General features: G+C 42.2%; 2 long non-coding RNA genes across 2 annotated transcripts in view; both read left to right on the top strand.

Moving 5' to 3' along the window:
• Window positions 1-24848, top strand: part of LOC136404412 (uncharacterized) — a 142183-nt gene that overhangs the window by 80003 nt on the left and 37332 nt on the right. The window lies entirely within an intron of this gene.
• Window positions 13862-17187, top strand: LOC136404411 (uncharacterized). The gene is made up of 3 exons (XR_010751242.1): window positions 13862-14014; window positions 15081-15151; window positions 16986-17187. It is a non-coding gene; the product is annotated as an uncharacterized lncRNA (long non-coding RNA).

Below are 24848 nucleotides of genomic sequence, written 5' to 3'. Positions count from 1 at the left end.
AACAAATAAGTATTTGTAAATTGCTTAGCACAGTGCTGGGCACATAGCAGGGATTCTTGAAATGCTGACTGAACATAGTTAACTATTTTAAAATAAATTAGTCTTCTATTTCCCCACTTTTCAAAATGGTCATTAAAGCCTATACCACTGTTTCATAATTACTCGTTTCTGTGGCACTATCTCATTCATCTCGCCTTCTGGGCACATGCCTAGCAAAACATTTTGCTGATTGAATGAAGCTCAAATCCCAACATCTACAATAGTAAATACCTAGTTATTGCCCAGTGACCAAGATATTATGAGCTTAGAGAGTTTATTCATGTCCAGCTGTTCAGCATCTAATTAATCAAGAGATGTTTGCTGGGGCCCTAGCTGGTTGACTCAGCGGTAGAGCATCGGCCTGGTGTGCAGAAGTCCTGGGTTCGATTCCCTGTCAGGGCACACAGGAGAAGCGCCCATCTGCTTCTCTACCCTTCCCCCTCTCTTTTCTATCTCTCTCTTCCCCTCCCACAGCCAAGGCTTCATTGGAGCAAAGTTGGCCCAGGAGCTGAGGCTGGCTCCATGGCCTCTGCCTCAGGCACTAGAATGGCTCCAGCTGCAACAGAGCAACGCCCCAGATGGGCAGAGCATCGCCCTCTGGTGGGCATGCCGGGTGGATTTGGGTCAGGTGCATGCAGGAGTCTGTTTGCCTCCTGGCTTCTAACTTCAGAAAAATTAAAAAGAAAAGAAAAGAAAAGAAAAGAAATGTTTGCTGGTTTATTTCTTTGGGAGGCAATATCCAAAAGTGATGAAAAGCTGGGTCTTTGGGGTCAGACAGACCTGGGTTTCAGTCTTGGTTATGCCTTTTACCAGCTGTGGGATTTGGGATTTGGGGTAAGTTTCATGACCTTAATAAGTTTCAGTTTCTGCATCAGGTCTAATAATAGCACTGCCTCATTTATTTATCGATTAAACAGGGTAAATACAGCAAATCACTTAGTATATAGTGTACTGGCCAATTCAGTGAATGCATTGTAATACCATTTTGACAATGTATTTACTGAAATATTACTATGGGAAGGAACTGAGCTAGGGATTCTGAAGAATTTTTTTAATGTATGTAATATGATTCTTTTTTTAATTAAATTTTTTTAGATTTTATTCATTTTTATTAGAGAGAGAGAGAGAGAGAGAACAGGGGGAGGATCTGGAAGCATCAACTCCCATATGTGCCTTGACCCGGCAAGCCCAGGGTTTCAAACCAGTGACTTCAGCATTGAGGAATTTTTTTAATGTATGTAATATGATTCTTATGCTCAAGAAGATTGTAGGTTTCTTTATAAGAGGAAACAAACATTCATAAATATATAGATAATAATACAAGTCAGCTATGGTGAAGTGCTTAATGAACAATGAATGGAATGGACAGAAATTCTCAACTCCTTGGACATTAGTCACAGAAGCCAGTTTGACCCTCTCCTGCTCACTTTCTTAATGACAGCTATTACAGTCTGACTAATCTTTTCCTTCCTATTCTTTTGAACTTTTAGGACACAAAAGCAGAAGTGTAGATGAGTAGTCACAAACTCAAATGCCTTCAGGGACCAGGCAGGTGATGCAAAATTGTGAAGCAACAAGAAGTAACAGTAGGGAGTGCTAGCTAGATATAGGCGTGCCACGCCTTAATGTATAAACCAAATTCACACATTTAAAAACACTATGTTTGGATAAATACAATCTGACCTACAGGTCACTGTTTATAATTCTTGGTACAGAAAGCTTTCAGTTTATAATAAATAATAATCAATTAACATATATTGAATGGTTAGTATATATCAGGTTTTGTGCTAATTATTTTTCTCAAAGTAAGCAAGGGACTCTTAGTATTAATTATTGCAGATAAGGAAACTGAGGTTCAGAGGTCATAAACTCTAAATGGTTGAGGTGGGACTTGAGCCAGACAAGTATTTTTGACGACAAATTCTACATTCTTGACTGTTCCACAAAGAATTGGATTTTGGTCAGAGAAGCTTTCAAGAAGGTAGTAAAATTTGAGCTCCATGTTAAAGGAAAGATGGGATTGGTAAACAAAGACTTAAATATCCTATGCCACATTGCTCTTCTCTATTTTTTTTTTTCTTGGTAAGAAATAATCATTGCAATGTCCTTTAAAATTATAATCAGTTGGAATATCTAATATTCTGGTTTATTTTTCTGGCTGACTTCACCTCAGCAAAATTAAAAAATGTAATACAATAATAATGTCCTGAAAAGAACAAAGTAAAACAAATACAGCCTTGCTTGAACTTTGCTCTATGCATCCCAGGAGGACGCGGGGATAACTCATAAGCAGCGGGACTTTTCCGATCCTGTGCTTCATTAACATGCACAACACATCTGCCAGAAGTCATGTAGGAAACTGCTACTGTCTTGGATGGAATTAGAGCTAAATGTGCAAATAGCTAGCTAGCTACCTATCCTCCTAGCAGTTTCTATAAAAGTTACCACTGCAGTATCTTGGTGCTTTTATAATGTTTCGGTATTTCCAAGAACATTTTACTAAGCTTTATTACACTGAGAATGTTAAGAGCAAATTTTCTGTTTGCTTCCAGTTTTCCAGGAGCAGGTTTTTACATGGAGAAATGTAACTTGGCTCTGTGGGCTGGCGCTGCTGCTCACCTGACAATATCATCACTCAGAGGCACTGTGATAGGGTGGAATAACTCCGGCACCAATCAATCAACTGATCTAACCAACCAGCAGACGTTTATTGGGCACACACTAAGCAAGCATTAGACATCCATAGACATGGCAACTTTTACAAAGAGCTCTGTAACTATGTACGGTTCCTGCTCCCAAGGGGTTTTAGGCTATCTAACTGTCCAAACATCCACCTCTCTGTGCCCACATCTATACATGTACCATAAACAATAGAAGAACAAGAAAGTATCTGCTTGAGACTTATTTGGAGGTTCTAGCAGGGGAGCGCAGCTACTCGTATACCCTTGACCGAAGAACAGTCCTCTCCTCTGTCGGGGAAGGTCGTCCTCTTCGACCAAGTGCGCAGCTTGGGGAGGGAAGCACGTGGAGCGGTGAGGGAGGAAGGGGACACCCGGCTAGCCAGCCAGATCAGCCGAATCAACCCTGGCGGTCAATGGGGTGACAGGTGTCGCAGCCAGATCGCCCTCACATCCAAGAAAGTATCTGAAAAAAACAATATGTGATTTAGATTTTAAATCTTCAATCTCGATAATCCTTAATACCAATACTTTTAAATAATATATTTCTAAGACCATTAAAATTTTTTTTAAAGATTTTTTTTGAGGAATTTACACAAAGATATATTGCCAGGAATATATTTAAGGAAAAATACAAAGTCTTAAAAATGAAGTCAGCTTACTCTATTATGAAGTTATACATGTAATACAATTGCATGGAGCTATCTATAAACACCCCAAAATGAGCATATGTATGCTGGTGAGATGTGAACAAGCACCATGCTTGTAGCATTGTCAACTTCGTGGTTCCGTTATTGGGCTGTCATTGTGCAGGATGAGAGCAGACCAGCAGGGGAGGCTAGGGGAAGGGTGCACTGGACCTCCCTAAACATATTTTTTGCTGTAATTTCTTGTGAATCTATAATTCTTCAAAAGAGTTTACAAAAACATATAAGAAAAAAAAATGAAGTGAATTTCTACACACTGGTAAGGAAAAATTTCCAAGGAATTTGAGGAGTAAAAGAGAAAAATTAATCAAATTATTAAAAAATATATACAGTATAATAACATTTATGCAAAAATGTATAACTATATATATTCAAGTATATACAAACATGTTTTTCAAACATGTTAGAAAAAAACCTTTAATAAGGACTGGTAATAATGGAAGGGGCCTAAAGCTGAGGGTAGGAGTTGGTTAAGTCAGGTAACTTCTGATTTATCTGATTCTTGGGATATTTTTTTAAAAGAATGTATTACTTATATAACTAACAAGTTAAAAGCCTCCAGAAATACTTGAAATGTGAGATTGCAAAAGAAACAAATTGGTTAGAGAAAAACTTTGCTGACAGATTTCGCATGTTTATGGATAAATTAAACATTACGTTTCACTCACTGAAAAGCAGGATCAAACGATATAATTCAAGCAGAAAGTCCCAAAAATCTGGCTGATATTTGAGGTCAATTTGCGTTTCAGTTTAGAAAGGAATCTTTCAGATGTTATTTACTTCCCCAAAACTACGCCTGCAACCATTAATTCACTAATTGCTAACCTTGCATAAAAGAAACCAACTTAAAGCAAGATATAAAGAAAAACATCTAATTGCGACGTGCTACCTTTAGAATTTAACATTAATACTGTAGCTCGTTATCATTGCTTAATCTAACGTTGGCTTTCTCTGAGACCCTGCTGGTGAGCTTGCTTAAATCTCGTATTTGAATCAAACATCGTTGTTTCTAGCACTTTGGGTTTTGATTCCTCCATCTCAGCTTTAAAATGTTTGGCTCACGATTTGTAACTTGTTGGGGAAAATAAATGTATTGATCTTCTGAAAGTTCCTAATTTCATTTGGGGTAGTGATATTTACTCCCCTTTAACTTATATGAAAATCCTGCCTACTGGTCCATCCCACCTGGCGTAAACTCAGAGACACCATCTGGTTGTCTGCTCCTCTGTGCCAACTTTCCTGACAGTGGTCACTTCTAACTGGGTGTCTCTGATAATAATTCTTACCAATTTTCTTCTCAGCTTCCTTCTCCAATTATGTTCATTTCATTAGGACTACTAATTTAAGATTATTAGTAAGCCTCCACAAGCTTCCAGATATCTTAGGAGAGATCTTAAATGGGACAGGATCTTTTAACATCAGAAAAATTTAAAGCACATTTTACTGAACATTTTCCAAGCAGAACTCTACAAGTGGTTTTCTTGTTACCTTCCAAACATGTAGTGTGTATATATGGACCTGTGTGTAAATAACCATAGATCTATGTACTAGGTATGTCTTTGTCTGATGTGGCCAGAAAGAAAATAAACAAAATGAGAAGCCTGGAGACACTTCCTTGATTTGGAAAATCTTGGCCTTTTCAGGGTCATTTCCCCTGGTTTTCCACTGGCAGTGGTTAGAAGTGAGATGGCATTTGATTGGCCTGCACTAAATTTCTTACTTTTTTTTTTTCCTGTGCTCTACAGTCTCAGTATTTATCAAATTGCAGCCTGCTTTATACTGAGGAGAAAGTTCAATTTTACATTCTGATGACAAAACTATCTCACTGCCATTCTTTTTGTGTGTGTGTATGACAGACAGAGAGAGACAGAGAGAGAGAGAGAAACAGATAGGGACAGACAGACAGGAAAGGAGAGAGAAAAAAGCATCAATTCTTTGTTACGGCACCTTAGTTATTCAGTAATTGCTTTCTCATATGTCCCTTGACCGGGGGGCTACAGCAGACCAAGTGACCCCTTGCTCAAGCCAGTGACCTTGGGCTCAAGCTAGGGAGCCTTGCTCACACCAGATGAGCCTGCGCTCAAGCTGGCGACCTTGAGGTTTCAAACCTGGGTCCTCTGCGTCCCAGTTCGATGCTCCATCCACTGCGCCACCACCTGGTCAGACTTCACTGCCATTCTGAGACCACTGACATAGGATGTGAACTTCACTTCATTACATGAGAATCTCTTTTTCTTTTGAAGTATGTGAACAAGGCACAAAACCAAAAAGTAAAGCAAGAATTTCTCCAATCTTTGTACGAGCTCCCCAAATCAGGACGGATTATATAGCCCCTCTATAATTTCTGCCAATTAATCCACCCCCACACTGCAAAGAAAAGATTCCAAAATAAGTTAAAGGGCAGCATTAGTGACTCAGACAGAATGACTTCACCCATTTGGCCCCACCACTGTGGTTTTCCAGTTACCACCGGTATTTCCTTTTGTACTCATGGTGACATCTACCTGGGGAGATTGATGGGGGCTAGATGACATTCCTTTCCCAAAGCCCCTGCAGTCAGAGTCCCTGGCTTTCGACGAGAAGGAAGCGAACCATGCTTCAGGGGACTGGAACTCATGACCTCATGCATTCCCTGCCACAGACTTTCATGGGCTCCCCACACCTACAGACTAGCTCCCACGAGGGACAACCTGCCATGTAGCATGAGGCTTACCGCAGTGACCTGCTCCGGTCTGTCTTTCCAGCCTTCCATCTCTGGCTCATGCTGTCATCTCGGCTGGGATTGTCTTTCTACTTTCCCAAGGCCGGAAAATGAAATCATGTTTATCTTTTAAGGTTTACGAACCTTTCTCAGGTACCTTCTCTTTTTCCTGAATTGGTAGCTACTTCCCTTAAAGCATTGTTCCCTCTGCCTTATAACCAAATTACTTGTTTGCATACGTTATAAACTAGAGAGATCTTTTGCTTATTTGGCTTTGTGCACTGGACTCTGTTTAGCATAGCTGCTGCAGTGCCTACTCATTGAGTTGACTCCCAAATACAATGTATCTGAGGTTAGCATCTCTTTCCTCTGCGCCCTGCCCAACCTCCTCCTCCTGGTTTCCCACCTTGGGGAAGGAAATCCCATCCACTTCACTGCCCACGACAGAAAATTGAGCATTATTCATTCTCCTCTGTTCCTCACTCCAGCAACCTCCGTCTATTCAATAAACAAGTCCTGTCAACTCTGCCTTCTTAATGACTCTGAAGTTGACAGCCCTGTTCTTGCCAGCCAGTGCTATGACTTTCGTTCTGGCTATCATCACCCCTCGCCTGTGTTACCACCGCACCTCCTCACTGATGAGTGTGACTCCCTTCTTGTCCTCTCCTTCACCTCCACCCAAATCCATTTTCCACACTGTAGCCATGTGATCTCTCTAAAGTGTAGACCTGATGGTGTCACTCCCTTGTTCATGACTCTCAGTATCTAGTTCAAACTCCTCAATATCATATATAACATCCGTTAGAATCTAACCCTTTCTTTCCTTTCCTATTCATGCATCTCTCCTCCATAGCTGTCCCCATCCAAAATCCAAACTCCACCCATGCTGGATATAAATTTCATAGAAGGCTCCTTTTGGATTTCTACAAATATTTGATTAAAATGTGTGTTTTAAATATATTTTAAAAAACTATAATAAAAAGTATGCATTTAAACATATTGTATATACTACAGTTCTATGCAGTAATTTAGATTATCAAGTTAATTCTTCAGTGTGAAACTTCTACCTTTTTTGTGCATATACCTGAAGTTCTTGTAAATGTATCATTAATTTGAAAAGTTGGTAGTTTTGCACAAGCTTTTTTAAAAAACAAACAAACAACTAGGCTAATGTTGATTTGCTTAAGTAAAAAATGTGCATTGTTACTACAGAGCACAATTAAATATGAAACGAAGCTGAGCCCCATAGCATTGGTGCACGTATCACTACACGTGAGAGCATCACACTTTTCTAGAGAGGGGTGGAGAAGCAGATGGCCACTTCTCCTGTGTGCCCTGATGGGGAATCAAACCTGGGACATCCATACACCCAGCCAATGCTCTTCCACTGAGCCAACAGACCAAGGTTCACAGTATGTTCTTCTAATGCAGAAGAGAAAAGAAACTCCAGATGCCCACAACTCCATTTTCTGTTCCAGCCGAGAACAGCTCTGATTCACGTGGAAAACGACCCCTTTCCTGTGGGCGTACATGTTCTCAGGGGAACATACTGAGTGTGGCTGACTGACTTCCTGGCAGGACGTCTGTCTCCCTGTCTCCCCACCATTCCCCACCCCCTCCCCCTGCTTCTTACCAGTTTTACCTCTGAGAAACCTCTGGGTGTTGACAGCGTGGCCACAGATATTCTGTCCTTTTGCTGTGCTTTCTCTGCCCCCCATCTCTTAACATACACATTATCATACTGTTTCCAAACACTCCCAACAGTAGAACTTGCTCTGCAGAACTAATAAACTGCAGCAATGTCAGAAAATGTCTTGCCTCTATGTTTTTTCCTTAAGGAAGGCACCATACCTCAATGTAGGATTATCTAATTTACAGAATTTTAGACCCTGCCCTGAACAGTAAGAAAATATGTTAGTATTTGTTTTTGCTGAATCTTGCCTCCCGACAATGCTAAATTAATAGTTTGTTTGGTGCTTGTGACCTGAGAGTTATATGCTAGCTAGCTGGGTGCTTATGAGCTGATACAATCTGGCTGAACCCGCAAACACATGCATGATGGTAATTCCACTGGGTTAAATTCCAACAAGAGGACAGGTGCTTACAGCTGCCCAGAGTGGCATTGAGAAGTATGATTTAGTCCTTGCCCTTTTGACCACCATACTGGCTGGATTCCTGAGGGCTTTCATTATGGCCCTGCGAACAGAGCTGGTGGCTGGCTTGGTCTTTATCAGCTCCAGGGCTGAGGAAATTGGGCTTTAGCTCTTTCAGATTAGATCACTACAAGCTTCACCTGGGAGGGCTGGTGGGAGGAGGAGGGAAGGTAAAGCCCTCACTCCCTTAACTCAAAACTCTTCTGCAGGCCTGTACCCTTTGTAGAACAAAGCCCAGGACACCCCCCACCCCCGCCCCTGCCCCCAACGCAGCTAGGGTAACTAACTGGAGGTTTGTTTACTTCTTTCAAGGGCCTTTGAATTGGTAAACCTTTCTCCTAACTAAAATGCTGATCTCTTTCAAGATAAGGCACTTTTGTCCTCAGGTTTCCACTTCTCTCTTTTCCATTTCCTTCAGGTTTTGTAACTCCGGAGCCAGCCTGGGGGTGGCGGCTGTGGGGCCGAGGCGTGTGGCCCACGAAGGCACCTGGTGCCCTCCCCTGGCTGCCAGAGATTCCGCTGCATCAACGGCTCCAGCGGCTTCTTACAAAAGAAAAGGAAGAATCCGCTGCCCCCCAGCCCCCGCAAACAAAACACTGTAGTTCTATATGATGGGGACATTTTTATTTGATTTGATTTTTTTATGGTGAGGATTTTAAATGAAAACCTGTCCTCTGGTTGTGGTTTGTTAGCATTGACAGTGCTCCAGGCCTGGGGGCACCTTGGGGCGGTAAGGCGCGGAGCACGGGGTTGCTGTTGGAGCGGGCGGGACCTGCAGCTTCCAAAGTGACAAGTCTGTGGCTGCCTGGCCCTCCACTTGGTGTCTCTTTGTGGCTTAGCCCTTCTGAAAGGCGCTGGCTCCCACTCACCATTTACTGTCCCTCGGCGCCAAAACGACTTGGTGATTTACCAAAACCCGGCCCCACCCACAGCTCTGGCAAGAGGCCAGCCTAACACTTCCAAGGGGCTTTGTTGAAATTCACAAGATTGACTGTGATGTTCCCTCCCTGGCGTATTTATCTTGAGGGTGAGCTGGCTGTATTGGGGCGCCTGGTTATTAACTGTTTTTCTTCTTTTGACTTTTTTTTTTTAACCCATGCAAAGGTTTAAAGGGAAATTCTGCTTTTGCTGTTTTGATTGTGTCCAGTCAGCGGTATGGGCCACATGTCTGTCACTGCACGTGAAGATAACAGGGGCTCCTCAAAAGGAAGTGGCCAGCCGCCAGTTATAGAGGTAAAAAGGAATCATAGGATGTTTGAAACTCAAGTCAGAGGCACTCAGGAGCAAATCAGCTGTCTCCCGGTTCTTGACCTCCTTTGGGCATTGTGAAGGCTGATGAGCTCATGCTTGTAAAGAGTGCAAGCCTTTAATTGAGGTATAATTAATAATTATCTGATAAGTGAATAACAATAAAAATGATGACGTAATCCCCTTCCTTCACAGCCCCACTCCTGTTTCCTTGGGTAGTGACATTATGAGATGATGTCCCAGTGTACTCAGCAAAAGAATGACTGAATGTAGGTGTGGTGCGGATGGATGGTCACAGCTATGTGCTTGCTGGCCCGGCCCAGGGCTGGCCTGCCACCCGGAAACCTGAGGGCACAGAACAATGCAAGAACCTTTTGTAAGTGCAGGGCTGTTCAGGTAATGGGAAAGTTTAAGCTGTTTCATGGTTCAGGCACTAGGACAACCCACTAGCGTCTTGCCAACCTGTTGGCCTCCCAGGCAAGAGAGCTGAGTCTGGAAGCCTTGTGGAAACCCACAGTTACTTATTTCTCCTGCTCCTCTGCCTCTCTGTCTTTCCACAGACCCCTCTACCCAGTAAGATGAGTGTCCTAAGAGGGCGGATGGTAGAAATGGAGCAAGCTGCTGCCTCTATTCAATGACTATTCAGAGGGGACAAGTGGGCCAGTTACCTGGTCAAGAGTTGTTTTGAGTACTTAATGAGATGAAAGGAGAAGCAATATATTTTAGAAAAAAGAACCATTTTAGTGTTTAGGCTTCACAGAGTTTAATCTTGAAAACAGAGTCCTTGCAGTAGACACCAAGCTGAAAAGAAGTGCTTAGAATGGGAACAGAAAAAAAAGATTATGAAGGAGGCAGTTCCTCATCCACTTTTGCCCTAAAGGCTTCTCAGGCTGAAAGGCTGAGACAGGCAGAATGGAATCCCCTGCTAGAAAAGATAATAACACCTTTCATTTGCAAACAATTTATGGTTTACAAAGCACTTTCATATATAGCATGACCTCATTTGAGCCTTACAATATCTCTTTGGAGTTGGCTGAATTTATTATGCCCCATTTATAGATGAAGAAACTGAGATCCAGAGGTTAAGTGACTCACTTAATAGAAAGAAAGCAGCAGGGTTGGAGCCAAACCCATGTTTCTAGCAGCACACTAGGACTTGCTCTGCAATGGCCAGACTCCACAAGCTTCTCCCTACTGGAAAGACGGCTCTTCGATTCACTCAGCAAATAGTTAATGAATGACCACTCTATGTTGGGCACAGTGCCAGGTGTTGGAGAGACAGCTGAGAATGTGACGTACAAGGTTTGTTTCATAGCATTCTCATCACTACATTAGTTTTGTGTGGCTTTGCATCTCCAGGCTGTGGAATTCTTCTAGAGAGATCTGTAGTAGAATTCTTTTTACTACAAATGTAAAGTCAGTCTGGCTTTGGGAAGGGCAAGGTTCTCAGGGTTTGGGATGGACAGTTTCTAGGCTCTCAGCAGTGGAATTAGGGAGACCTCCTTCAGCCTAGAGTTTTGCCTGATCATATTTTTCTGCTGCCAAGTTCAAATCCCCAGCAGAGAATCTCGTTGGCTCCCCTTGGCTCAAAGTCTCTAACTTTGTAACATCTCAGACCTGCTGGGCAGACATCACCCCCAGGGCTCCCTCTGTGGGTGCTGAAGAAGGCACACATGAAAGTGCCTGTTTAGCCAATATACCTTTGGATCCATCCAGGACCTTGGCTGGCACGTCAGAGTAAAGCAAGTAGGCAGGAATGAATGCCCCAAATCCTTAGCTATCACCTCTCTAAGGACTTTCCTTATTTATCTCTTTAAATTCTCAATACTTCCAAAAAGTAATTTTTGTAAAATATGCACATGAAACAATCTTTTACATTCTGAAATATTTATGGGTGAAATGCTAAACTGTCTGGAATTTTTCTTTGAAATACTCCAGGAAAAAAGACTGGTGAGACCAGATAAAATAAGACATATGTTGATATTTGTTGAAGCTGAGTGATGGGTACCGGGGGGGGGGGGGTATTATTATCCTCTCTCTTTTTTTTTTTTTTTTTTACTTTTGAAAATGTCTAAAACAAGTTAGAAAATACAAAGGGATTATTCTGTGTCATTATCCTCCTTCCTTGGACCTTTGCCTTGTTGCCTTTTATTATTATTATTATTATTATTAATTTTAAGTGAGAGGAGGGGTGCCTGACCAGGTGGTGGCACAGTAGACAGAGCATCAGCCTGGGATGCAGAGGACCCAGGTTCAAGACCCTGAGGTCGCCAGCTTGAGTGCGGGCTCATCTGGTTTGAGCAAAGCTCACCAGCTTGGATCCAAGGTCAATGGCTTGAGCAAGGGGTCATTCAGTCTGTTGTAGCCCCCTGGTCAAGGCACATATGAGAAAGTAATCAATGAACAACTAAAGTGCTGCAATGAAAAATTGATGCTTCTCATCTATCTCTCTTCCTGTCTCTCTCTCTCTCTCTCTGTCTCTGTCACACACACACACACGCACACACACACACACACAGAGTGAGAGGAGGGGAGATAGTGCAACAGACTGTCTGGGTGCCCCAAGCAGGATCCACCCAGCAACCCCCAGCTGGGGTCAATGCTAGGACTAACTGAGCCATCCTGAGCACCGGTGGGCCAACACCTGGACCAACCGAGCCACTGGCTGTGGGAGAAGAGAGAGAAAAAAGGGAGAGGGTGGGAGAGAGAAGCAGATGGTTGCTTCTCATGTGTGCCCTGACTGGGAAATGAACCCAGTACGTCCATATGCCAGGCTGATGCTCTGTCCATTGAGCCAACAGGCCAAGGCCAGGCTCTATTATTTGATATTTCTTGAAGGACAGAGTTATTTAATCAATTTTACAAGTGCTGTATGTATTGAGAGTTTCTATAGGTTAGGCAGTTGCTTCCATACCCTGTGAAATAATAGCCCCAATAGTTTGGGGTATTTTTGTGTGTATTTCCTGTACCATTAGCCCTCTGCACAAGTTCCACAAAATGTTCTGGGCACTGTTGTTTCTATGGTTGCTTTGCTGACCCTTCTGTGCTTGGACTGAGAGCTCAGGAAGCCCTTGGGCATTTGCACCTGCAAGTGGCATTTTTCCACTGGTGTCTGATGCTCAGCATACCTTCAGACATTGGTCGATTGCTCTGTGGTGAGGCCAAGGTCTAAACAACATTTAGGAACAAACTTTCTTTTGACCTAATGGGAAGGAAGAAAGAGAGAGGGGGTGAGCTTGGCCCCCACTCAGGCGGGGTGGGCCGGGTCAGGTGCTCAGTTCTCCATTTCCAGCAGTTCCATTAACACTTGGCAAGTTTCACTCACCTTCAGCATTTGTAACATGCAGTTGTTGACACAACTAGTATTACCTCCTGTGCTGGGGCTTTCCTGTGTTTCCTTGCCACTGTAGACAGCACTCAGGATCTATAGCATTCATTTTCTGTCTGTGAATGTTTGTATATGGCAGAGTCAGTTTAGGCCCCGTCCTCAGCCTTCCCACCAAACACACGATGTCCTCATTTTTCCTTTCTGCATTGATGTTAAGCACTTAATGTAATTGCCTCGTGGAATAAATAGCCAAAGATGTACAGTCAGTCACACCGTGGCCTCATATTTTAAAACTAACCAGACTTCTTTTTAAATGCTCCTTCACAGATTATGAAATCAATCATGTTGTGGCCAGGTCCCTCATGGCAAAGGGGAGACAGACATCTCGTCTTATTCCAGAAACACAGACAATAACTTGGTTTCTCCCCCCCCCCCCCCCAGCCCCAACTGTTTACCCACAACTTCCCAGTTGGCTCCTCTCCAGGGGGCTTCCTCTTTTCATCTGCAGCTTGGGCTGGGATTCTCATTGGCCAAACCGCTAAAAGTCTCCTCCCCTCCCTGGTGTCACTCTGCCCCTTGGCCTTGGCCTCTGCTTCAGACTAGCCGGTGACTTTCACTGCAGTTAAGCTCCTGGTGTGGGTCAGCTCCTGCACCCTGGCCATTTTTCTTTACCTTCCCCTTCATCTTTTCATCCTTGAAATAACTTCTTTTTTTTCTTAGAATGGTCCAGGCTTCAGTGCAGACCCATGCTTGCCCTTCTTCAAGCAGCCTCTCCACCTCCTCTAGAGCAAAAGGGGAGAGAATATAACACTTCTGACAATTTGCTCTTGCTGACCTATTGAATTAGAGGGTGGGGCCAGGAGTAAAGTAAAAATAGCTTGGAAAGTGAAACCTGTATCTGAAGAAATAAATAAACCAACAGCTAACCTCATGACTTGCCACCATTTACTTAGAGTCAGTTAGCAACTAAATACTATTGCTCACTTCTACTTGCGGCTTACCCACTGACGAAGGATACTCAGGGCTGATTTAAGAATCCGCGGGCAGAGGGAAGAGAAAAGCAGAGGGGGTGAGCTGTGTTCAAACCAGACTGGCAGCCTTTGCTGTGCTGAGCTTCACCCGTTTCCTGGCACCACTGAATGGTTTCGCTGCCACGGGGGGTGAGCCAGCCCGCGTTGTGAAAGTTGTTCCTTGCCTCTGTTCTGTTTGGCGTTAGCTTTCCCTTCTTATCCCTTCTGGGATGTGTGTGCTGTGATACCCTAGGAAGTGATGATAGGGTTATTATTGCTCCCCAGCAACCCTGTTTGTAGAGAAAAATCAAAACACGCCAGTTTTGTCCCTCACTCTGACACATTCATCCCCTTACTTCATCCCGAGACCTTCCCTGTATGTGTGCATGCACACCACCTGCGCTGACTGGCCTTCTCTGGGTATCTATCTTATGGTTAGTAAGTGAACATCTGCCTGTGAGAATCTCTTTGCTCCAAGTATCATGAATTAAGAGTTTGTGATGGTATCTCTTGTCAAGATGCTTATGGCTGGTTCAGAGAATGATGACTACAAGTAAGGTTATGAATACCAGGTTACACAAATGAGACCAGCATGACCCACGGGGATTTGTTTCTGTTTCCCTAGAATAGTAAGCTTGGTTCTTTATTCTGGGAAGTTATTGCCTGTATTTCCAAATACTGTTTGTCTTGTAGATTAGCTTTGACCTTTGTCTACAATTAAAATGATGGGATATTCAAAATGTGTTGAATGAAAGTGAGAGAAGAGGGACATGACACAGGTGCCCAAGAGGCAGGTACCCTGCCAGCTCCGTCTGCCTGGTCATAGGCAGGTTGAGTGGAGAGCTCTAACCACACATTCGCCCACTTCCAAAGCAGACGTGGAGGGCGCAGTGTAGAAGTAAACAAAGCAGATATTGTCTCTACCCTCATGCATAGTGTAGTCTAGTGGGAAAACAGACTTAAATAAATAAGAATAAGTAACGTCAGACTATGCTTAAATGAGATATAAATGCTAAGAATAAAGTAAAAATAAGGTGCAGTGCTGGAATAAAACACACCCCAGGTTGAAACATCTGGGAAGGTGACATTTATGCATAGATCTAAAGGATGCGGCACAGGGTGGGGTGGGGGTGGGGCAGGAGTGGGATGGGAAGAGAAGAGGGCACAGCCTATAGATTGCCAAAGAAATAGTGACAATTGGGCTTGTATTGTATAGTGATTATAATCTCCCTGGCAGAAATGTAACATTCTTCATTTTCTCTTGGTAGTCTGTCATAAGCAAATTTGGTAAGTATGCATTTAAATAATAATGACAATACTAACCCTTATTAAATGCTTGTGTATGTGTCAGCCATTATTCTAAATATTGAATGCCCCCTCAGTGAGGCTGTTCCTGCGCATTCTAAATAGCAGCCCCCAGCTCTTATTTCTCTTACTCTGTTTTTCTTTACTCTCTAGTACTTACCACCATCCGATATTTTACATGCCCTGTTTATTTGTTTATCATGTGTGTCTCTGGTTGGAATGTAACCTTCACGAGACCTGTACTTTTGCCTGGTTTGTTTACTGCTGTTTTCCCAGAGTTTACAACAATGCCTGGCACATACTTGGTTCTCGATAAATACGATACATATTTATTAAATGAGTGGTTATTATTCATTTAATCCTCACAGTAACTCTATAAACTAGGTACTTTTTTTTGAAACTTTGCAGATAGGCCAATTAGCACAGAGAGGTTAGGTAACTTATGTAAAGTCACACAGCCAACGGAGTGGTAGAATCAGGATCCAGACCCATGCAGTCTGACTCCAGGGCCTTGCTCAGCAGGAGTATTTGCAAAATGAAAACAGCTGCGGAGAAAGCTCCAATTTGAGTTATAGCTTTTTTTTGTTTAAATGATGTTCTGTTTAAAGACCTCAGAAAGGTAATCTAATTCAGTATTGCAGTTCCAGGTATTACTGATTTTATAAAACAGGGATCATTGAGCGAGTGGTATGTAAGGACTGTCTTGGTTATAGGAAGCCTTGTGCCAACCCAAGGAACTTGCAACTTAGATAAGATAGAGAAGTCCTAAGTCATAAAACACTTTCAGATCCTATAATATAATCTATATATAGTCAGTGTTCCTGGAATATTCCTTCTAAATGATGTCTTAGTAACGCGGTCTGGTTACTAGGGGTGTGAAATGTGGAAACGTAACTTACTCTTTTGACTGACTTACTTGAATTAAAAACTTAAAAGTTATTATTTCTGTGTTTAAAAAACCCCAAGTTTGGAGTCCATTGGTCCATACATTAGACAAAAAATTCAGTCTTGATGTCTCATGGTATCTTTTTATCACTCCAGGAAAAATTAATTTCAGCCTCTCAAATATAAGACTTACTCCTGAGACCATTTTAATGGTCCTTTCCTTCTAACTGACAATTTTTTAGAATTGTAGTTGTCAATAGTTTGCTTTTCCTTGATAAGAATGGTTTTGTGTGTGTGTGTGTGTGTGTGTGTGTGTGTGTGTGTATGAAATTGTTGCAGAAGAGAACTTGCTTTTGATCTGAAAAACATCAGCTTTTCCTTTCTGCCCACATGTCCCCAAATCACTCAGCAATCCGTAACCTCCTTTATTCTAAGAAACCTATTTAGGTGGTTTGGTATTTATTTTGTTATTTCTTTGACCACTTACCATTTCAGAATAAGGGGCAGTTCTAGTCCTTTTCACACAGATGTCTTTGTACTTGTCTTTTCAGTCTGTCTCTCTGTACCTGCCCCGTTCCTTTCTGTCTCAAAGGTCCCATATGCTGTCACACACATACACATATTTAGATTTATAATAAGTTATGTATTTACTGAGTATGTACAATTGTCAAAACTCATAGAACTGAACACTGAAATATGTATATTTTACTATATGTAAATTGTATGTCAATTAAAAAAGGTTTGTGTTTACAAATTTCTAAGTGTATTTAAGGAGAGTTTAAGCATCTCTTGAGTGGATTTTCATATTCATCACTACTTCCAACAATATCTCAGTCAGACTATTGTTATGCAAAGACAGTGCTTGTTGTTAATTTTTTCAGAGGGTACAAGTGCTCAAGTTTTAACTAATATTTTCTGCATATATAATTAGAGCCATGGAAAGCCCATTACCACCAGTAACTACATACTTCAAAACCAGAGAGCAGTTGCGTTACAGTGCGGAGCCATGTGTGAAGATTCTAACAAACTCCTTGCCCAAGACAAGTCATCCTCTCAGCTTCAGATCCCCTGTCTGTAAAAGAGGATAACATTTGCCCTAGTCACTTCCCAAAGCTGTAATGAGGATAATTAAATTGAAGCCAATTAAATAATATTTAGTGTCCACTAAACCGTGTCAAATTCTGTGGGTGCAAAGAAAAGGAAAAGGCATGCTTTGTGCCTTCACGGAACTTATGGGCCAGGATAGGAGGGAAGACCAGTATGTATGTGTTCACAATAGAAAGCATCACACAAGCTGGGTGATGGGGGCATAGCGTGACCCAGACACGAGTAAAAGGAGCATTAATTCTGATTGGTGCACTGGAGAAGGCTTGATGGAAGCAGGAGCATTTGAATAAGACCTTGAAGGAAGATGATTTGCAAGGAAAGCTAACCAAGTAGAAAAACAGTGAGAGCAAAGCACAGAGATAAGGTGCCCAATGGAATAAAATGAGTCTGTAAACTGTAAACAGTTATAAAATATTGCTTATTACCTCTACTGGGGCCTTCTGCTGCTCATCCTTCCCAGAAGCCATGGCCTCTCAGGGTAACACGGTAACACCGTGCTTCGGAGAAGAGGCCAGTTTACCAGCTCACAAAATTTCGGGGTAAGCATAATTAACTTTTCGGTGTCCCCCAGTCTCAGAGGAGGTGATGATACATCTCAGGTCCAGGTCAGAAGAATCAACACCAAGAAAGGCTGACAGTTACATTCTTTCCTTCTTCCACCACCTTTCCCAATTCTCTCTCAGGTTCGTGCTCCCTGACCAGCATCATATCAATTCATCCCCTAAAGCAGTGGTCCCCAACCCCAGGGCCGCGGACCAGGACCGGTCCAGGGCCATTTGGTACCGGTCCGCAGAGAAAGAATAAATAACTTACATTATTTCTGTTTTATTTATATTTAAGTCTGAACGATGTTTTATTTTTTAAAAATGACCAGATCCCCTCTGTTACATCCATCGAAGACTCACTCTTGACGCTTGCCTCGTAAGTTCAACAATTATATTTAAAAATATCACAGTATTTACGCCGGTCACATAATTTTATTTTGTTGCATTTATCCGTCCCACCCTAAAGGCCGGTCTGTGAAAACATTTTCTGACATTAAACCGGTCCATGGCCCAAAAACGGTTGGGGACCACTGCCTTAAAGGATCAAAGCAGGCTCCTAACCCAGGTTCAAATCCTGGCAATGCTGACTTCTAGGTATATGACAGAAAGCACCTTCCTTTCATCTGTATAAGACTTCAATTTTACATCTGTACAATCAGAAAGAAACGAATGGTACCCACTTCACAGGATTACTGGAAAGGCTACGTAAAATAATGTACCTGGTACATAACACTCAAAATGTTATGATATTTAGAGTAGAGATGAACAAACTGGCTTGTGGGCCAAATTGGTCCACGTCCATTTGTTTATGTATAGTCTAAGTAGCTTTCTGCTGCAACAGCAGAGTCTGGGAATTGCGACAGAGATGGCATGACTCACAAAGCTAAACTCTTTACTACCTGGCCCTTCACAGAAAATGTTTGCTGACCTCTAATCTGGGGAGATGAGAAGAGGAAACCTGTTTATGTTCTATTTACAGCCAGTTGGAGGGTTTTGCTTTTGGTAGGCTTGCCAGTGACTTTATCTTCTTATTGTTAGTCCTCAGCACCTGTTGCTATATGGTGTGCGCTCACTGGTACTGGAGAAATCCTCATCAGTATCCCCACACTCAGTTACTACAGAGATTCCTAGGAGCTGTTTCTATCTTCCAGAGTCTGGTATTAATAGGCAAAGACCACACAGAAAATGAGGCGAGGGTAGGTAACAAATTCTGGCTCTGATAATTTATGCCATAATCCCAAGTAGAAATGACAGAATACTCTAAAATAAAGAGGAATTTAATATGTTCCCAGGTGATGAAACAGCCATCACTGAACAGAAAGAAGCAACAACATGGAACAGAAGGAAAACCATGGTGGATAGTTTAAAATTCCCACTAATCTCTTACTATGTCTGTTAAATTAAAAGCCCTGGAAAGTCCACTCCCGTTCTATTCAATTATCTCCCCTTCTAAGTATCTCCAACATTACTGCTAACATGAGATGCACAGAAACTTAGGTAGATGAGGATTATGTATATGAGCAGCATTTCTAGTTTCATTATTTGCATGTTGGGAAGAACACAGGGCCTGTGTTAAGGAAGCATTGCAATGATCTAGATGGAACCATAGAGGTATCTCACCTCACATCTCTTAACCTCTGGTTGCCAGCAGAGATCATCTCTTTGTTAATTGTAAAATGCTATTAAAGGGAAACAACCAGGTCGGTGTATGTTTATGTATGTCTTTGTGTAGCAGGGTGTTCTGTAAGGGAAGCGATTTGTAGGCTTTCTATTGAATGTTAGATGCAATGAGAAAATAGTCTTTTTTTTTAAGTGAGAGGAGGGAACATACTGAGACAGACACCTGCATGCACCCCAACTGGGGTCCACCCAGCAACCCCTGTCTGGGACCGATGCTCTGCCCATCTGGGGCCATGCTCCCAACTGAGCTATTTATAATGTCTGAGGTGGAGCCTTCACAGAGCCATCCTCAGCACCTGGGGCCGTCACCCTTGAATCAATTGAGCCATGGCTGTGGGATAGGAAGAGAGATAAAGAAAAAGACATGGTGAGGAGAAGTAGATGGTCGCCTCTCCTGTGTGCCCTAATCAAGAATTGAACCTGGGACTTCCACAAACTGAGTTAATGCTCTACCACTGAACCAACCAGCCAGGATGAGAAAATATTATAACATGAGTTCCAATTACTACTATTTCACCTACTACCCCTTTTGGCCATCTTTATTATTTCCTCCTGCTCAACCAAGGTCAGGTTGCTTTGGATCCTGGGCCCTCATCTAGGTAGAACATGAAACTCGTGTTCATTTGTCCACACGATTAATTCAAAGAAGTACATTCCTAAGATCACTGGTCAGGGGATTTGTCTCTTGTTAGTGAAAAGAGGCTTTTCTTAATTGTATTAAAGACAGATATTCATCCATTAAAAAAATTCACTGAAAAACATTGACATTCATTGAGCTGTCATTATATCCCAAGCACTGTAGTCAGTGCTGGGACCAGCAAGAATGGACACTCATGGCTTCTTAATAATCTCAAACCCAGTCTCAGAACAGTCTTTTTTTTTTACTGTGACAGAGACAGAGAGAGAGACAGAGAGAGGGACAGATAGGGACAGACAGGAAGGGAGAGAGATGAGAAGCATCAATTCTTCATTGTAGCACCTTAGTTGTTCATTGATTGCTTTCTCATATGTGCCTTGACCGGGGCGCTACAGCAGACTCAGTGACCTTTAGCTCAAGCCAGCGACCTTGGGTTGAAGCTGGTGAGCTGTGCTCAAACCAGATGAGGCTATGCTCAAGCCAGATCTCGGGGTCTTGAACCTGGGTCCTCTGCATCCCAGTCCGATGCTCCATCCACTGTGCCACCGCCTGGTCAGGCCTAGTCTTAGAACACTCTTTACACTTCTCTTCTGATAACATATTTTGTTTTGTTATAGCTATCCACAGCTATGAAGATGTCTGATGCCCACTACTGTACCCCCATCATTCTTCCTCCCAGTGCCTGCATCTTCTGTTAATTCCCTCTTCTCTCACTTTCTGTCCACTTTGAGAGTTTCGCCCCATTAAAGTACAAACAACTGTCAACAGTTCAGAAAGATTTTTTGTCCTGGGGTGTTCTCTTACAGCAGAGTCAGTGTCCTTCCATAGTGCTTTCCCCCTCTAAATCTTGATTTGGTCTTAGAACCCATCTATCATTGCCAATCAGGGTTGGAGGTTAATGTGAAAACTATTCATCATGGTTTAAGTCAGGGCTGGAATTTCAGGAATCAGATAATAAACAACAGGTTGGTTTTTTGGTGGGGAAAGGGGAATGGAGGTTTCATAGGGTTTTTGTTTCTTTCCCCCAGAACCCTGGAAAGTTCCATGATATAAATAAGAGCCCATATATATAAGGTCTCAACTTAGCAAAACCGTAGACAATTATCATGCAGAAATATTCTCTACCAACAAGGAAATCCGAAATGATCTTCGCTGAAAACACTGTCACTGTAGAAAATGAAGTTGTGGCATTGCTATCATTCTAAAGGCACAGCCACTCAAAATATCTATAGTAAATTTAGGATTCTGAGCAGAAGCATTGTAGTAGAGAGGGCCCCCTTGGGGTTGGGGGGCGTTAAAGTGTCTAAGTGAATAGTTTTCCTCAAGAACAATCTAATTTAAATGTTGTAGAAAAACCTTATGAGGAGCTCTATTCCGGAAAGTTGTAATATCTTAAGCCCCTTGTTTGACAGGAGCTAAAATCCAGAGAAGAAAAATGAACACATTCATTAATGGGGATTCAACTTGAAGTTGTACTGTTGAGAAGACTTAGTTAATAATTTAAATAACACCCTCTAACTTTGACAGTCTTTAAATGTGAAAGTATTCATTAAAGTTGGGGGCCTGCTGTGCTTTGTGAGATTGTAAAAAATTCAATATAGTTACAGAATTTCAAATGCAACATTAGGCGCTCAGACTATAATAAAAAGCAGGAGAGCTTAGTTTAAGAAAGTGTCATTGGAGTCGACAATAAAAATATAGCACCTTCCTGACTAAAAGGGTGCTCACTGCCCATTCCTACAGGAATTAGGAATGTGTTAGGGGACAGTCATAGTATTTATGATACTCTCCCTGTTCCTGGCAGAGATGCTGACTTGGTACAGGCTAGGCTCACTCAAGAAGCTTTCTTCTTGATCTGTAACTATGATTTTCTGAAACTTCTCTGGTTGTGAAAAGTATTTGAACTATTTATCTGCAGGTACATGAGCATGGTGAGATAGCCACCTTAATAATCCACAGAAACCTGTGTATTTTCAGTTATATATTTGCCTGACGTCCATTACGATTACAAAAATATCATCCACTGCTTTGAGCATTTGCATTAATAATTAACTAGATGAAATTAAAATTCCCAGTCCCTACATTTTTAGTGTTCAGTTCTTTTCCTCTCAATAATTTTGTGAGGGAGATTTCAGTGTTTTTGTTTGTTTGTTTGTTTTGTATTTTTCCAAAACTGGAAAAGGGGAGGCAGTCAGACAGACTCCCGTATGCGCCCCGACCGGGATCCACCCTGCATGCCCACCAGGGGTGATACTCTGCCCATTTTGGGGCATCGCTCTTCCGCAATCAGAGCCAATCTAGCGCCTGAGGCACAGACCACAGAGCCATCCTCAGCGCCCGGGCAAACTTTGCTCTAGTGGAGCCTTGGCTGCGGGAGGGGAAGAGAGAGACAGAGAGGAAGGAGAGGGGGAGGGGTGGAGAAGCAGATGGGCGTTTCTCCTGTGTGCCCTGGCCGGGAATCTAATCCGGGACTCCTGCACGCCAGGCCGACGCTCTACCACTGAGCCAACCGGCCAGGGCTTGATTTCAGTGTTTTTTAACCAAATAAGTGTTCTACTTTGTAACTTATAAATGCACACAGATATTGCAAGTACTTTCAGTTAAGAGCTTGTAAAATACCTCCATTACTTTTTATCAATTTTAAACTCAAGCTTAACAGTGTAGAGATACATATCCACATGGCTCTCCTGACAGCAGGTTATCCTTGAATTCTGCCTTCAGGGCACTGTTTTATTAGATGATCCTACCGCTTAACAGGAAAAGAGCCAAACATCCTGAAACATTCAAAAACATATTTTTCCCAGAAGTAACTGTCATGAAGTTAAAATAAACAATGGACTTGGAGGCTGGGTTTATACTCAACTTTGTCAGCAATGTAAAGTATCTGTTACTAAAGCTTTGAAAACCTCAATTTTGCCTTCCCTGTAATGAAGAAGATAGTATTTTTTCTTATTGAGTAACTCATTTAATTAAGTAATATTTAGTAGCATAATATTTAATAAAACACTCTGTAAAAACTCTAACATTAAACAAATGCAAGACTGTCTAAAACCTACTATTGTATTTTACACACTAGGACTTTATTAGTCCCTGTGTATTCTAGCATATCTTAATGGTCACTGGTCACCTGCAGGCTCAGGTGTGCCCAAAAACCAGGCCCACGAGACTCTTCCTGATAGAACATTAATTAATTACTCCCTATAGTGAACACCTTTCATTTTGACTGTCTACCACTCACATCTCCTTCTTCTGATCATAATACAACATTTTTCTATGGAAAACTGTCCTTTACTACTTCTTAATCCATGTGATTGGATAGGGCTTGCTCAATGTGATATGAGTGTGGCCAATTGGAGTACCAAAATCCTCTGGACACAGTGGTGGGTTCAGAGATGATGCTAAGATAAAACAAGGCAAATAAAAACTTGATTCTGGAATTTACTGGGAAGGGGCTCTTTTTCTACTGCAAGAGGAAGTAAGGAAGTCAGGAAGTAAGCCTAGAGAGGCTAATGTATCTTATCACCATGTGGACTGAACAGTTGAAACTAACTAACTATTGAAACCAACACAGAAGAAAGCAGAAGATGGAGGGCATATCCTGGATTACTTCACCTGAACCCCCGGTCCATCCATCCTGAAGTTCTACTTGTGTGTTTCTTACTTATCTAGCCCATGGACTTTTTCTCACTTTAGACTTTGGAATTGAGTTTCAGTCACTTGCAATAAAAAGAGCCTAGCCTAAAACAAACCTGTATTTCTTACTTTTGAGGAAATGTTCTCTATTAAGTCATTGGCCAGACTATGAGTCATGCTCATATGGATAGATACAGAGTCCTAAACGCCAGATATACTGCTGTGGGCTGGCCTTCGTCCCCCTACCGCTTTGTGGCCAGCCTGTCTAACAGCCCTTGAGCCTGCACCTTCAGAGTCCAGGATCTCTGTCCGCACTGCAACTTACCTCAACCCAGCCAACAGGTGAGTCTTTTGTTAGGTTAACATCAGCTATTTTTTTTTCAGTGTCTCTAAAGAAAGATCTATATTGAATGTTATAGATAACAGCTTTTAACCCTGGAGCTAGGAAAACTTTTACTAAATTCCCATAGAATCTTTTCTGATATCTCAACTCCTCCCCGATCAGTTCCAGATTTCTTGGGGATTACTGGAGAAATAGGGGGGTAGAGGAGGTGGAGGAGGGTAGAGGAGGTAGGTGGTGATAGAACAAGGCTTGATTTGGGTTAGTGAACACACAAGGCAATATATAGATGATGTATTGTAGAATTGTGCACCTGTGTAATTTCATTAAGTAATGCCACCCCAATAAATTGAATTTAAAAAACAAAGGAAGACCGATATAAAGATTTCTTACTGCCTGCATGCAGAAGCTTAAATGTTGCCCAGACTTGTGCCCCCTCCTCCCCTGCCCCAGCTTCCATTGGCTCTATTGGGCTTTGGTAACTACCAGGACTGGATTTGAGCTTGTTCTGAATTACTCCTGAAAATAACACTGGATTTGAACTCCAGACTACTGTCCTCTTCTACCCTGAATAAAACCAGTTTTTCCTGTCTCAGTTTTCCCTGGCTCCTACTTGGGCAATTCTTACTTATCCTTCTACCATTGTTTGGGAGTGATGAAAGCAATTTTATCTGTAGCTTTCTACACTTAGAAACACGTATCCTGATTTTTCTGTCAGGACCTTGAATGTACTTGTGAACCTAAATGAGCCTCTCAATTCCCCATGACCCAATGCCTATTTTCAACCTACAACTTTGAAATCTGAACTTGTTCTGGAGTTCTCTGGCCGAAGCCTACTTCAGAAACCAGCCA

The sequence above is a fragment of the Saccopteryx leptura genome, chromosome 4 (assembly GCF_036850995.1).
Source record: "Saccopteryx leptura isolate mSacLep1 chromosome 4, mSacLep1_pri_phased_curated, whole genome shotgun sequence".
Taxonomy (NCBI): Eukaryota; Metazoa; Chordata; class Mammalia; order Chiroptera; family Emballonuridae; genus Saccopteryx; species Saccopteryx leptura.
The sequence above is the reverse complement of the archived record's forward strand: the minus strand, read 5'-3'. Positions and strand labels throughout refer to the sequence as shown.